At 46.2% G+C, this 13,265-nt stretch overlaps 1 long non-coding RNA gene across 1 annotated transcript; it reads left to right on the top strand.

Moving 5' to 3' along the window:
- The first annotated feature begins 10,887 nt into the window (after positions 1-10,887).
- On the top strand, positions 10,888-13,009 carry LOC115395849 (uncharacterized). Its single transcript, XR_003932331.1, has 3 exons — positions 10,888-11,005; positions 12,328-12,360; positions 12,433-13,009. It is a non-coding gene; the product is annotated as an uncharacterized LOC115395849 (long non-coding RNA).
- Positions 13,010-13,265: the final 256 nt, after the last annotated feature.

Raw genomic sequence — 13,265 nt, 5'->3', positions numbered from 1 at the left:
GTCAATCTACGTTCCCACCCTCATCTATGGTCATGAGCTTTGGGTCATGATCGAAAGAACAAGATCCTGGATACAAGCGGCTGAAATGAGCATCGTCTGTATGGTGGCTGGGCGCTTCATTAGAGATAGGGTGAGGAGCTCAGTCACCAGAGAGGAGCACGGAGTCGAGCCGCTTCTCCTCCACATCGAGACAGACCGGCTGAGGTGACTCGGGCATCTGTTCAGGACGCCTCCTGGATGCCTCCCTCGGGAGGTGTTCCGGCCATCTCCCACTGGGAGGAGACCCCGGGGAAGACCCAGGACACGCTGGAGAGACTATGTCTCTCGGCTGGCCTGGGAACGCCTTGGGATCCTCCCAGAGGAGCTGGAGGAGGTGTCTGGGGACAGGGAAGTCTGGGCATCTCTGCTGAGACTGCTGCCCCCGCGACCTGGCCCCGGACCACAGAGGGAATGATGGAAGCAGAGAAAGAAAAAAAAAATTAAGCATTATGGAAGCAAAACCACTGAAAGAAGTAATATCATCATCACAACAAAAGAGGGAATGATGGAAGCAAAGAAAGAAAAAAGAAATTAAGCATTGAAGAAGGAAAACCGCTGGAAAAAAATGATTGATATCATCATTACATCTCTGTGTCTGAGGATCCGGTCTCCGGGCACCCTGTCATTGGCTGCCACCCAATCCATGGTGTCTCTGGATTGGCAGTCCAGGGGGACCGGAGGGTGTGCCCAACTATAGGGGGATCACACTCCTCAGCCTCCCCGGGAAAGTCTATTCCAGGGTACTGGAGAGGAAGATTTGACCGATAGTTGAACCTCGGATTCAGGAGGACTGATGCGGTTTTCGTCCTGGTCGTGGAACAGTGGACCAGCTCTATACCCTCCATAGGGTGCTCGAAGGCTCGTGGGAGTTCGCCCAACCAGTCCACATGTGTTTTGTGGACTTGGAGAAGGCGTTTGACCGCGTGGTGTCTTATGGGGGGTGCTCCGGGAATACGGAGTCCGGGGCCCCTTGTTCAGGGCTGTCCGGTCTCTGTATGACCGGAGTAGGAGTCTGGTCCGCATTGCCGGCAGTAAGTCGGACCTGTTCCCGGTGCGTGTTGGACTCCGGCAGTGCTGCCCTTTGTCACCGGTTCTGTTCATAATCTTTATGGACAGAATTTCTAGGTGCAGCCAGGGGCTGGAGGGGGTCCGGTCCGTGAACCACAGGATTTCATCTCTGCTTTTTGCAGATGATGTTGTCCTGTTGGCTTCATCGAACATGGACCTACAGCATGCACTGGGGCGGTTCGCAGCCAAGTGTGAAGCGACAGGGATGAGGATCAGCAGCTCCAAATCTGAGGCAATATTTCTCAACCGGAAGAAGGTGGCTTGCCCTCTACAGGTCGGTGGAGAGACTCTGGCCCAAGTGGAGGAGTTTAAATATCCTGGGGTCTTGTTCACGAGTGGGGCACGGATGGAGGTGAGATTGACAGGCGGATCGGTGCAGCGGCTGCAGTGATGCAGTCGTTGCATCGGTCCGTTGTGGTGAAGAGGGAGCTGAGCCGAAAGGTGAAGCTCTTGATTTACCGGTCAGTCTACGTTCCCACCCTCATCTATGGTCATGAGCTTTGGGTCATGATCGAAAGGACAAGATCCTGGATACAAGCGGCTGAAACAAGCTTCCTCTGTATGGTGGCTGGGCGCTTCATTAGAGACAGGGTGAGGAGCTCAGTCACCAGAGAGGAGCACGGAGTCGAGCCGCTTCTCCTCCACATCGAGAGGGGCCAGCTGAGTTTGCTCGGGCTTCTGTTTAGGATGCCTCCTGGACGCCTCCCTGGGGAGGTGTTCCGGCCATCTCCCACTGGGAGGAGACCCCGGGGAAGACCCAGGACACGCTGGAGAGACTATGTCTCTCGGCTGGCCTGGGAACGCCTTGGGAACCTCCCAGAGGAGCTGGAGGAGGTGTCTGGGGACAGGGAAGTCTGGGCATCTCTGCTGAGACTGCTGCCCCCGCGACCTGGCCCCGGACCACAGAGGGAATGATGGAAGCAGAGAAAGAAAAAAAAAATTAAGCATTATGGAAGCAAAACCACTGAAAGAAGTAATATCATCATCACAACAAAAGAGGGAATGATGGAAGCAAAGAAAGAAAAAGAAATTAAGCATTGAAGAAGGAAAACCGCTGGAAAAAAATGATTGATATCATCATTACATCTCTGTGTCTGAGGATCCGGTCTCCGGGCACCCTGTCATTGGCTGCCACCCAATCCATGGTGTCTCTGGATTGGCAGTCCAGGGGGACCGGAGGGTGTGCCCAACTATAGGGGGATCACACTCCTCAGCCTCCCCGGGAAAGTCTATTCCAGGGTACTGGAGAGGAAGATTTGACCGATAGTCAAACCTCGGATTCAGGAGGACTGATGCGGTTTTCGTCCTGGTCGTGGAACAGTGGACCAGCTCTATACCCTCCATAGGGTGCTCGAAGGCTCGTGGGAGTTCGCCCAACCAGTCCACATGTGTTTTGTGGACTTGGAGAAGGCGTTTGACCGCGTGGTGTCTTATGGGGGGTGCTCCGGGAATACGGAGTCCGGGGCCCCTTGTTCAGGGCTGTCCGGTCTCTGTATGACCGGAGTAGGAGTCTGGTCCGCATTGCCGGCAGTAAGTCGGACCTGTTCCCGGTGCGTGTTGGACTCCGGCAGTGCTGCCCTTTGTCACCGGTTCTGTTCATAATCTTTATGGACAGAATTTCTAGGTGCAGCCAGGGGCTGGAGGGGGTCCGGTCCGTGAACCACAGGATTTCATCTCTGCTTTTTGCAGATGATGTTGTCCTGTTGGCTTCATCGAACATGGACCTACAGCATGCACTGGGGCGGTTCGCAGCCAAGTGTGAAGCGACAGGGATAAGGATCAGCACCTCCAAATCTGAGGCAATGGTTCTCAACCGGAAGAAGGTGGCTTGCCCTCTCCAGGTCGGTGGAGAGACTCTGGCCCAAGTGGAGGAGTTTAAGTATCCTGGGGTCTTGTTCACGAGTGGGGCACGGATGGAGCGTGAGATTGACAGGCGGATCGGTGCAGCGGCTGCCGTGATGCAGTCGTTGCATCGGTCCGTTGTGGTGAAGAGGGAGCTGAGCCGAAAGGTGAAGCTCTCGATTTACTGGTCAATCTACGTTCCCACCCTCATCTATGGTCATGAGCTTTGGGTCATGATCGAAAGAACAAGATCCTGGATACAAGCGGCTAAAATGAGCATCGTCTGTATGGTGGCTGGGCGCTTCATTAGAGATAGGGTGAGGAGCTCAGTCACTAGAGAGGAGCTCGGAGTAGAGCCGCTTCTCCTCCACATCGAGACAGACCGGCTGAGGTGCATCTGATCTGGGCATCTGTTCAGGACGCCTCCTGGATGCCTCCCTCGGGAGGTGTTCCAGCCATCTGCCACTGGGAGGAGACCCCGGGGAAGACCCAGGACACGCTGGAGAGACTATGTCTCTCGGCTGGCCTGGGAACGCCTTGGGAACCTCCCAGAGGAGCTGGAGGAGGTGTCTGGGGACAGGGAAGTCTGGGCATCTCTGCTGAGACTGCTGCCCCCGCGACCTGGCCCCGGACCACAGAGGGAATGATGGAAGCAAAGAAAGAAAAAAAAAATAAAGCATTGAAGAAGGAAAACCGCTGAAAAAAGTGAATGATATCATTATGACCACAGAGGGAAGGATGGAAGCAAAGAAAGATGGTTTCTGGGTCTCAGGGGTTGACAGCTTAGAGAGAGGTCTCCCAACCAAAAAGGAGAAATCTACCCCAGAAAGTCAAGTGAAACAGACAAACTCATTTGTTACGAGTTCTGAAGAAAGGGGGATAATGCGGAGCTCGGATAATCAAGCCAACAAACTTGACTACGAAAGAAGTGTTGCTGCTACACGCCGGAGACGCTAATGACAGCCCCGCAGATGCTCGCGCGGCTAACCCGGAGATGAGCAAAATGAGCCTGAAGAAGTATCGAATAAGACAATCCTCAAGGGACTACAAAAAACGACAAGCATTCAGATTTACACCAGCAGAGGCAGATGAGTAATGGTTTTCTACTTTATGTAAGAAATGCCTCATTCTTTCTTGCACAAAGTGGATTTACACTGACTATATGGCTGACATCATATTGGAGGGCCCTCAAACACATCGGTGGAATCGAGGCTATCCCTCAAGTCAGCATCGGGTCAGGAAATGGGAGTAAATCTTACATGTAAGTAAAGTCATGGACATTGAACGAGGTCCAAGTCTGGACCTTGTTCAATGTCCATGACTGTTTGTGTGTTTGTTGTAATTATTTCATTGTTGTGTGTTTTTATTGTTGTTAAAAGGGGTAACATCAAGATCAACATATCGTATGTTGATCTATCTGAAAAGTTCAATAAAAAAGTTTGAAAAAATCCAAAATTCAGGATGGTGATGGAAGGTTTATTAAAATTACGGCAAGAATTGAAGGACTAGATGTAACACTTCTAGATACTTACATTCCACCCGTACGCGATTGGAACATTTATAGACAGGTATTTGACGTAATGGTAAACTCTCAAGGAGTAGTAATCTGTGGAGACTTTAATATTCGAGTAAACCACCAATTAGATGTATCAAAATCCATTAATCAAGAAAATTCATTATCGAACAAAGTTAATTCATTTATAAAAGAAGTTGGAATCGTCGATGTCTGGAGAGAACTACATCCCAAAAGCAGAGATTACACATTCGACTCATGCCCACACAGAATCTATTCAAGAATAGACTATTTTTTATGTTCAGTAGTGAACGTTTCAGAGTAAGAGAATGTAAAATAAAGACAATTCGGACTATCGGACCACAGCCCTAGTTAAGTGTCAATCAACTTAGAGAAAAAGGGTTAGAAACCTCTTGTGGAAGTTAAATGCCGACATACTGAATAATTCTGAAATAAGGGATATCATCATTACCCATCACAGAGGGAAGGATGGAAGGAAAGATGGAAGCATTGAAAAAGCAAAACAAACCTCTGAGAACATTGAAAAACTGATATCATTCCGAACACAGAGGAAAGGAAGGGAGGAGGGAAAGAGAAAAAGGAAAGGAAACGTTGAAAAGGAAAAATCCTCTGAAAGAATCGATTGATATCTCTCTTACAAACATGTTAATAAAATAAACATTTAAATGCATCAAACAAATGATGTAGAATCTGTCCTTGATAGATGTAGTTTACAAAAGGTCAATGAGTTTCAATGTTTTACATTGTTAAAGTAGTCTGTGTTCAAGTTTCTTCTGTTCTGACTCATCTGTGGTGATGTACAATCTGTTTGTAGACAGCCTTCTAGCCAAGAGTCCGCTGTGCCTCAGAGCAGATTCCTCCAGTTTCCTCTGTAGTATTTTATTGTCTATAATGTCAAAGGCTTTCCGCAGGTCAGCATCAATACCAATGGGATATCTGTCATTTTCAGATGCCTTAGCAGTTTCTTCTGCCATCTGCGTTATGACATGAGTAGTTCTGTTTTCTCTGAATCCAAATTAATTTTCAGTTAATATTTTAAAGGGGCTGTATCATGCAAAATTCACTTTTTGTATGTTTTAACCCCTTCAGCTCAGACCGGCCCGCTGGCGGGCCGGTCAACTTCTCCTGATGCATTAATCAAATATCCAGACCCATTTTGCAAATTCCACAGACGCACTATGTACCGTTAGAAAGCTGATATTCTCATGAATCCGCTGGTATAAACCACTTTCAGATGTGATTACCACAGCGGGTAATATAAACACATTTGTCCAACATACAGCAAATTAAGTAAACAGCGCAACTCACCTTTGGAGGCTCATAACTAATCTCAGATGATCCATAATCCAGATAATCCAGCAAAAACTGCCACAGTACAAACGTATGCATCCAGGCAAAGCTAGAAAGTATAGCCTTTTGTCCAAAAAATGTCTTGAAATAAGCAAATAATCCAGAATTAGACGCGCCACCGTGCACGCACGTGGCACGTCTCTCCGCGTGCGCGTCCGATAATAATCCATTTTTTTATCAGATAAAAACATCCAGACCTCTCTCACTCACGCTGAGGATATCCAATATGGCGACTGATCGGTTTCCGCTGCTTATTCATCATATTTCAACCAATCAAGTGACTCATCCCGCCCTCCGATGGCTAACCAGCCAACCGCTGCCGAAACTGATGGGCCCACGTCATCGGTCGTCATCACTCGTAATCAACGTATTCTGAGCCAATCACGTCGGTGGAAACGTTTGACTGACAGGGCTGGTAGCCAATGAGCTTGCTGAATGGCTGGCTGGCCCGCTGGCGGGGTTTTGTGACTTCTCAGACATCTGCTGAGGGATGCACCTGCTGTCTATCCCTGCTCCTCTCAATCTGAGGGCCTTATCCCACACTGAAGCCTCTCTGAAGTGATTTTTTTGAGTACTTTATGAGTTTTTGGAGTGAAAATAATGTTAAAACGGGCCAAAAACCAACATATACCATTGTACAGAGGGCATGCAGGGGGTATACAGAGGATGTCCAAAATTGACCCTGCCGGGGCATGACAGTACAAATACATGTGTGAAACTGACATTTTGACCTGAACTATGTAAGACCCCAGGCTTTAGCAAAATTGTGTTTTCAAGCTCGCACAGTGCTTCCAGACTTATTTCCAGGTGTTTTATGAGGGAAAAAATTCAGGCGAGAATGAAATTCATCCTAATTCAGTGTGCTGCAACATAGATAAATCTGTGCCAGTAGCACCTAGAGTAATTCTGACTGCACTGGGTGAAAATACAGGTTGTCAGCTTTCAAATGAGACCCCAACCATGCATGTACTCCAAGCAGTTCAAGAACAGCATTCAGTTTACTTTGGGTACGTCTTTAGTTGAACTTTAAGGCGAAAATGGCCCCGAGCTAAAAGGGTTTTAACCTTGTTATATAGTTATGTACTCACCAAAAACACCCCCAAAGCGTTTTTTTTCCTCTTCGTGCCTGTGCGTTTGAGCTTTCTTCGTGTTTATGCTGCTCAGAGAGGCAGCCCCTCCCGCACCCATGAAAACGCTCTGTTCCCCATGTTTACGTCACAGGGTGAAGATGGCTCCCCTGAGCCCCCCTCCCGCAGGCCCTCGGCAATCAGCCTTGTTGCTTTTTGTATCTCCGATTACGGAAATAAACTTTGACCATCGTCTGAGAGCAACAGTCAAGCAAGAGCAAGAGTCTGAAGGGTCTGCGCTTGGTGAGTTTCTAACAGGAAAAGACGTTTTTGCGTGTGTTTGCATGTGGAGAAGCTGAAGCTAAAGTACGCTGTCAGTCAAAGTCCACAGGGGGAGAGGCGGGATTTTCAGTGAAACAGAGCGTTTTCTCTTCCGGGTTTCAGAATTAGCCCCAGAAAATCTTTTATTTCACACAAAATTACTTTTCCTTAGCGCCAAAAATAAATACCATGTTAATGCCTTTTCTAGGGTTTGGACTAGCTAAAGAAGCATGATACAGCCCCTTTAAGCTTCCAGAGGAATGAATCTAATTGTTTCAAAAAGAATTTCTCCAGTGTTTTGGAAAACTGAGGAAGAAGGAGGGATGGTCGGTAATGAACATGTTCAGTCTTTGTGACTCGAACTCCTGTAGTGTGAGTCCAGTCTGTCCACTCCCTCATCATCAGCCTGGTATTCACTCCCTGATTGGCTGGACGGCTCCGACTCAACAAGGCGTTGCTGGAGCTGCTGTTAAACTCCTCCTCAGCGCTCAGTGTGTTCTGGAGACGGTGAAACAGGGAGAGGTGGGAGCTGCCGGTACAGAGTTCCGAGAGTTTTAAAAACATCAATTGAGCATCCTGGCACTTCGCCAAGTGAAAGAACCCAAAGAAAATTCAAATGCAGACAAGGGAATAGTAGCTGAAATAAGCATTGTTTACCACACTGTGCAACACGCAGTGGTGGCTGTAGAAGAGAGGTGGCCGGGGGCAAAGGGGGAATAAATTCTAAATAATAAACTAACAATGCGTTTGCTTCATTTTCTAGAAATAATCTGCCACAAAAGAGCAGATAAACAGTTTGGGGCGCTTTTTTATTTGAAAGTGTAACTTTGTAACCCCCAGGACTCCCTTGAAAAAGGGGTTTTTAATCTCATTGGGACTTTCCTGGTTAAATAAAGGTAAAATAAATGAATACATTTTAGTAGTGATTCCACCAATTACTGAATAATTTAAATGAAGGACATGAAATTAAACCAACCAGCTGTTTGATGGCTGCAGCTTGAGGCTCCTTTTAGATTCCCCTTCACTATATGGTGTATAAACGTACTGTATTTAAGTTAACGCTCACTGAAGACTGAAACTGAAGAACGATGAGGTGCCCAACCAAATAAATTCACCACCAGCTGCCACTGGCAACACTCCCCGTCACAGCAAAGCTTTGGAACGTTATAAGATTAGGGGCAGCTTTTTTTTTCTTTACTGTTATTTTGGACTCGATGCATCAAGAATGCGTTGGTGTCCCACTTTGTCCCACACAAACAGTCTTATTCTCATCTGGGGAGTCAGGATCTGGCCAGTTTAATTTGAATCCTTCAAATAGCTCTTCCTGCCACTTATCAACCTTCACAGTGCCTAGCGCACGTTCACTATTTCATCCTGCAGAGACGTCATTACCCATACTGCACTGAGCTTTATGAGAGAAGTAAGCATGCGCTGTTGACAGAGTGACTGTCTGACTCCATCCAGCTGCTCTGTAACTCACATAGAATATCTTTTGCTGTGTACGGTGTCTGCTAACTGCTGGGGGAAAAATTAGTTTGTAGCAGTGTTTTGAACGAGTGATCGTATCAAGAGGCAAGTTTGTTTTGGGATGAGCCATGCCTGCACTTCATAAATTTTTTTTTTCTTTAAAGATTGACTTATGCATAAGAGAGCACCGGCACATTCAGACAAGTCGGACTGCTTTAATCTGAGAGGATATCTGTAATTCTGTCATGAAAACACAACCACATCCTGACATATGACAGCAGCCTCCTATCAGATCTAATTATACAAGTCCGTTTCTCAGGAAATCGCTTCTTGCTCAACATGGTTACAAAAGTTTCATAACGTGCACAAATATCCAGAGTTAAAAGTCAAAAAAAAAAAAAAAACTGATGCAAATGACAACAAATACATGAAAAACCTCCAGAAAGTGATGGAAGCCAAAAAGCAGGTGTAAAGGTGCAATAAAGACATGTAAAGTCAATCCTCAGGTGTGTAAATCCACCAATATGAGAGATGATGTTAGCCTGGACACCAGGAGGAAAACTGCTTCATTTGAATCCAGACAGAAAAAGTTTCCCATGTGAGTCTGTGACAACAAGAGTCTTTAGCGTTTGGTGAAAAACATGCAGACAGGATGTGGGTGTGTGTGGAAGCTCCACCTCCAGCTCCACCTGATGGCTGATAAATGTTGGGGACAGTTGATGATGAGACACTCAGAGAGACGTGGTCGACCTGGAACATGGAGCTGAAGCTGCTGCTGCTGCTGCTGCTGCTGCTGCTGTGGAGCTCAGGTAGGACTCTGCTGCTCACTGCTGCTTCTCTCTGCTGGGAATTCTCCATCTGGGAGTTTCAGTGCTCCACACACCAGAAAGAAGACATTAGTGTGGTCCTGAAAGCTGCTTCATGGATCATCCTGATGGCTCTTTTCTGGAGTGAGCACAGCAGTCACAGTGAGGATTTGGAGCTGTTGCTCCAAACTTCCAGGCAGTCGTTCCAGTACAACAGCATCAGTGAACAACGTCTCATCTGGAGAGCTTTGCTGTTTAGGAAGGATTCTGCTTTGCTGAGGACTGAAAGATTTGTGGATATTTTGGATTCAGCATGTTTGATGTTTCACTAGAGTCACTACAGTTTATTTGAATCAAAGCAGTTTTTGAATGTGTTCAGTTCTGAGTTGATTTCCTCTGAGAGCTGCTCTGAATTCACCCTGGACAGAAAATGTTGGTGTCATCAGAAAACAAGATAAATTGTTGTATTTTACAGATTTTACATCCTTCATGACAGTTTTTTTCAGTGGCTTTGGTGCATTTGTCACATGACTTTTTCCTTTTGCTCAGCAGTCAGTTCAGCCTCCTCAACATTCAGTCATTTGTTCTCATCATAGCAGCAGTTTCTCATTTGATAACAATATCGTTTGCTCATGTCCCGTCAGTCCAGATGAACTCTCCTTGTGATGCTGAATCGTCATTCTCTTCTTGTTGAAGCTTTGAGCCAGGGGAGCATGGCAGAGTTTTCCTTTTATTTTCTTAACTGAAGAGCTTTGGTTCCACACACCCTTTGGCTGGACTGACGTGTTTACTGCAGGGAGCTTGAACGAGGCATGCGCACTTCTGTGGTGAAGCCCAGGGCAGTATGGGTAATGAAGTCTGTGCAGGATGGGGGAGTACACGTACGCTCTGCTCTGTGAAGGCTGATGTGCTCTGATAAGCACCTGTTTTAAGGATTCAAAGAGACGGGCTGGTGAGCGTACCGCTACGTTGTTGGAGCTTTGAGAAGTTCCAGGACGCTCAGTGGACATTTTTAGAAGTCCTGGAACTCCGTACCGGAACGTACCGGACCACTGAAACCACTGACTAGCTGTCAACATGCGTCAAGCAGATTTGAGACATTTTCAATGTTTTTCCTGAAAATATGTCCTAAATTGAAGGATTATTCTCAGGTGAACTTCAGCTTTCACTGATGAGTGTGTGAAGCAGTTTCTGAACTGATCTTATTAGTTGTAACAAGTTGTGGTGACAGGGCTTCATTTTAATGACGCTGAAAGGAAAATTTGCTTTTGAATAATGAACTATCCATTTTGAGCCAGTGACACATTTTTGCAGGTTTTTTTACTCCGTTTTCACCACCGGATCAATCACTCTGATCACACCTCCCTCCACAGGACCATCAGACACCATGGCGTTTTCACACATCCATCAATCCTTTGCTGACGTTGATCATCAGAGATCAGGACAAAATTCATCCTGCAGTGTGTTTCGGCATTAAGCTGTGAGCTTTTGGATCTTCTAGCTGCATAAAGGTATTACTTATTGATCTGGCCTGATTGGAATTTACTGATTGAAATCCTGTTTAAGAACATGAAGAATGAAGAAACACAAACATGTTTAGGTGTTGTGAATATTATTTTTCATCCTGCAGAAGATACATTATGTCAAATCAGACTGCTTTAATCGGAGAGGATATCTTTAATTCATGGAAACACAACCACATCCTGACATGTAACAGCAGCCTCCTATCAGATCTAATGATATAAATCCACTTCTCATCAAATCACTTCTTGCTCAACATAGTTAAAAAAAAGTTTCTCAACCTGGACAAACAACCAGAGTTAAAACTCCGTCTGAATCCATGTTGACTCTCAGGCAGCAGTTTGTGTTTGTCAATAAATTCATCAAATGAAAATGTTTTATATGATCCTGGAAAACTGTGAGAGTAAAGAAACAGGCCTGTTTTTATTGATCTGGTGTTTTTCTCCAGGTTTGTCCAGTGGAATGACTTAAACTGTTTTCATTTCTTTTGGGAATTTATCAGTTTGCAGTGACAGACAGCTGATCGTCGTATTGATACCATCCCAGTCCAGAGAAAAACCCCAAACCAGCACAGAACTAACCTACTGTGACTCCAAAATCTGCCTGAACCACATCATAGTTTTCAGACGTATTCCCAGATTTTGTTTCTCTGGTCCAGATTACACAACAATGTTTCAAGTGGAAAGAAATTGTTCTTGAGTTTTTGTTTTGGAAAAGTTTTGCATCTATCAATAGAACAAAACTTTTGTTATGTTTTGGGGTTTCTGCTTACACAACGATGCTTGGAGTCACTGAAAACACGTTTTTGGAAATGGCTTCCAAGGTGGAAGTTTTTGAAACCACTCACGCTCCGTCTCCTTGCCGAGGAGAGAAAAGGACACTTTTTGGAAACGCTCGGGGCGTCTCCTGGTCGACTGGGGAAACACTGCCGCTGCACATGCACAGCACGGCCGGGCCAACAGTTCTTCTGCTCATGCTCAGTAGATGGACGACAACAAACACGAGTTTTCTCTTGAGAAGTGGTGGAAACGGAGCCTTGGTGTCAATTAAAAACTGACAATGGATTTTCTGTCCCAGACTTTAAGACTTCACGTCACACTCTGTTAGATTTGCTTTTACAGTTAATCTTGACCTTTGAACTCTTTTATCCCAGTCTGGATGCTCTTGACCTGAGCTGGACTCTTCGTACATTCAGTTCATCTTCAGATCAAACATATTTCACTGGAATGTTGACACTGAACTCAAACTGCATGATCAGAAGTGAGAATCACTAAAACCTGATGAACACTGAACACTCTCTGTTTCCCCACAGGAGTCCATCTGGAAGACAGAAACCGTCCAGCCGGTAAAGAAAGTCCTCAAAGATGAAGAAAGAAAGAGAATCTTTGTTCTTGCTGACTTTGTGCTCTTTGCTCAGAGGCTGATGTTGAGTTCAGGTTGGTGGGAGGAAGCTCTGGCTGTTCAGGTGGAGTGGAGCTGAAACACCTCGGAGAATGGAGACCAGTGGACGACCTCTACTCGAACCTGAAGTTATCAACTGCAGTCTGTGAACGTCTGGACTGTGGCTCTGCTGTTTCCGTGAAAACATCTGAGTCATCATACAGATCTGCGTGGAGTTTTGAATATGAATGTTTCAAGTCTCCATCAGATTTGAAGAATTGCTTCAGGTCCTCTTATGCTTCCTCTTTCATTAATCTCACATGCTCAGGTAAGACCAATGTGGTTTCAATTAACTCCATGTTCTCAACATGGTGAGTTCAGACAGAAAGCTTTCAACATAACATCACAGTTGATGAAGCATTAAAAATTCAAGGTTTTTTATTTTCCATTTGTTCACATAAACCATTTCTGGTTGTAGGTACAATGTTTTTTGAGGTTGTAGCTGTAGTGTTTGTGATGGGGTTGTAGTTGCAGTGACCTCCTGTCCTGTGTTCAGACTCGGTGCGGCTGCTGAATGGACCCAGTCGTTGTTCAGGCAGACTGCAGGTGAAGACTAACCCGTCTGACCAGACCTGGTCCTCAGTGTGTGAAGCAGACCTGGACCTGCAGGATGCACAGGTGGTGTGTCGGGAGCTGGGCTGTGGGGCTCCTTCAGTCCTGCAGGGGGCGCTCTATGGAGACATGCAGACTCCCAGGTGGAGCCCAGAGTTCCAGTGTGGAGGCCATGAGTCTGCTCTGCTGGACTGTAGAAGCTCAGGCTCAGCTAGAAGCAGCTGCTCACCTGGTAAAGCTGCTGGACTCACCTGCTCA

Source organism: Salarias fasciatus, chromosome 10 (genome assembly GCF_902148845.1).
Source record: "Salarias fasciatus chromosome 10, fSalaFa1.1, whole genome shotgun sequence".
Taxonomy (NCBI): Eukaryota; Metazoa; Chordata; class Actinopteri; order Blenniiformes; family Blenniidae; genus Salarias; species Salarias fasciatus.
This window is presented reverse-complemented; position numbering and strand designations above follow the sequence as displayed.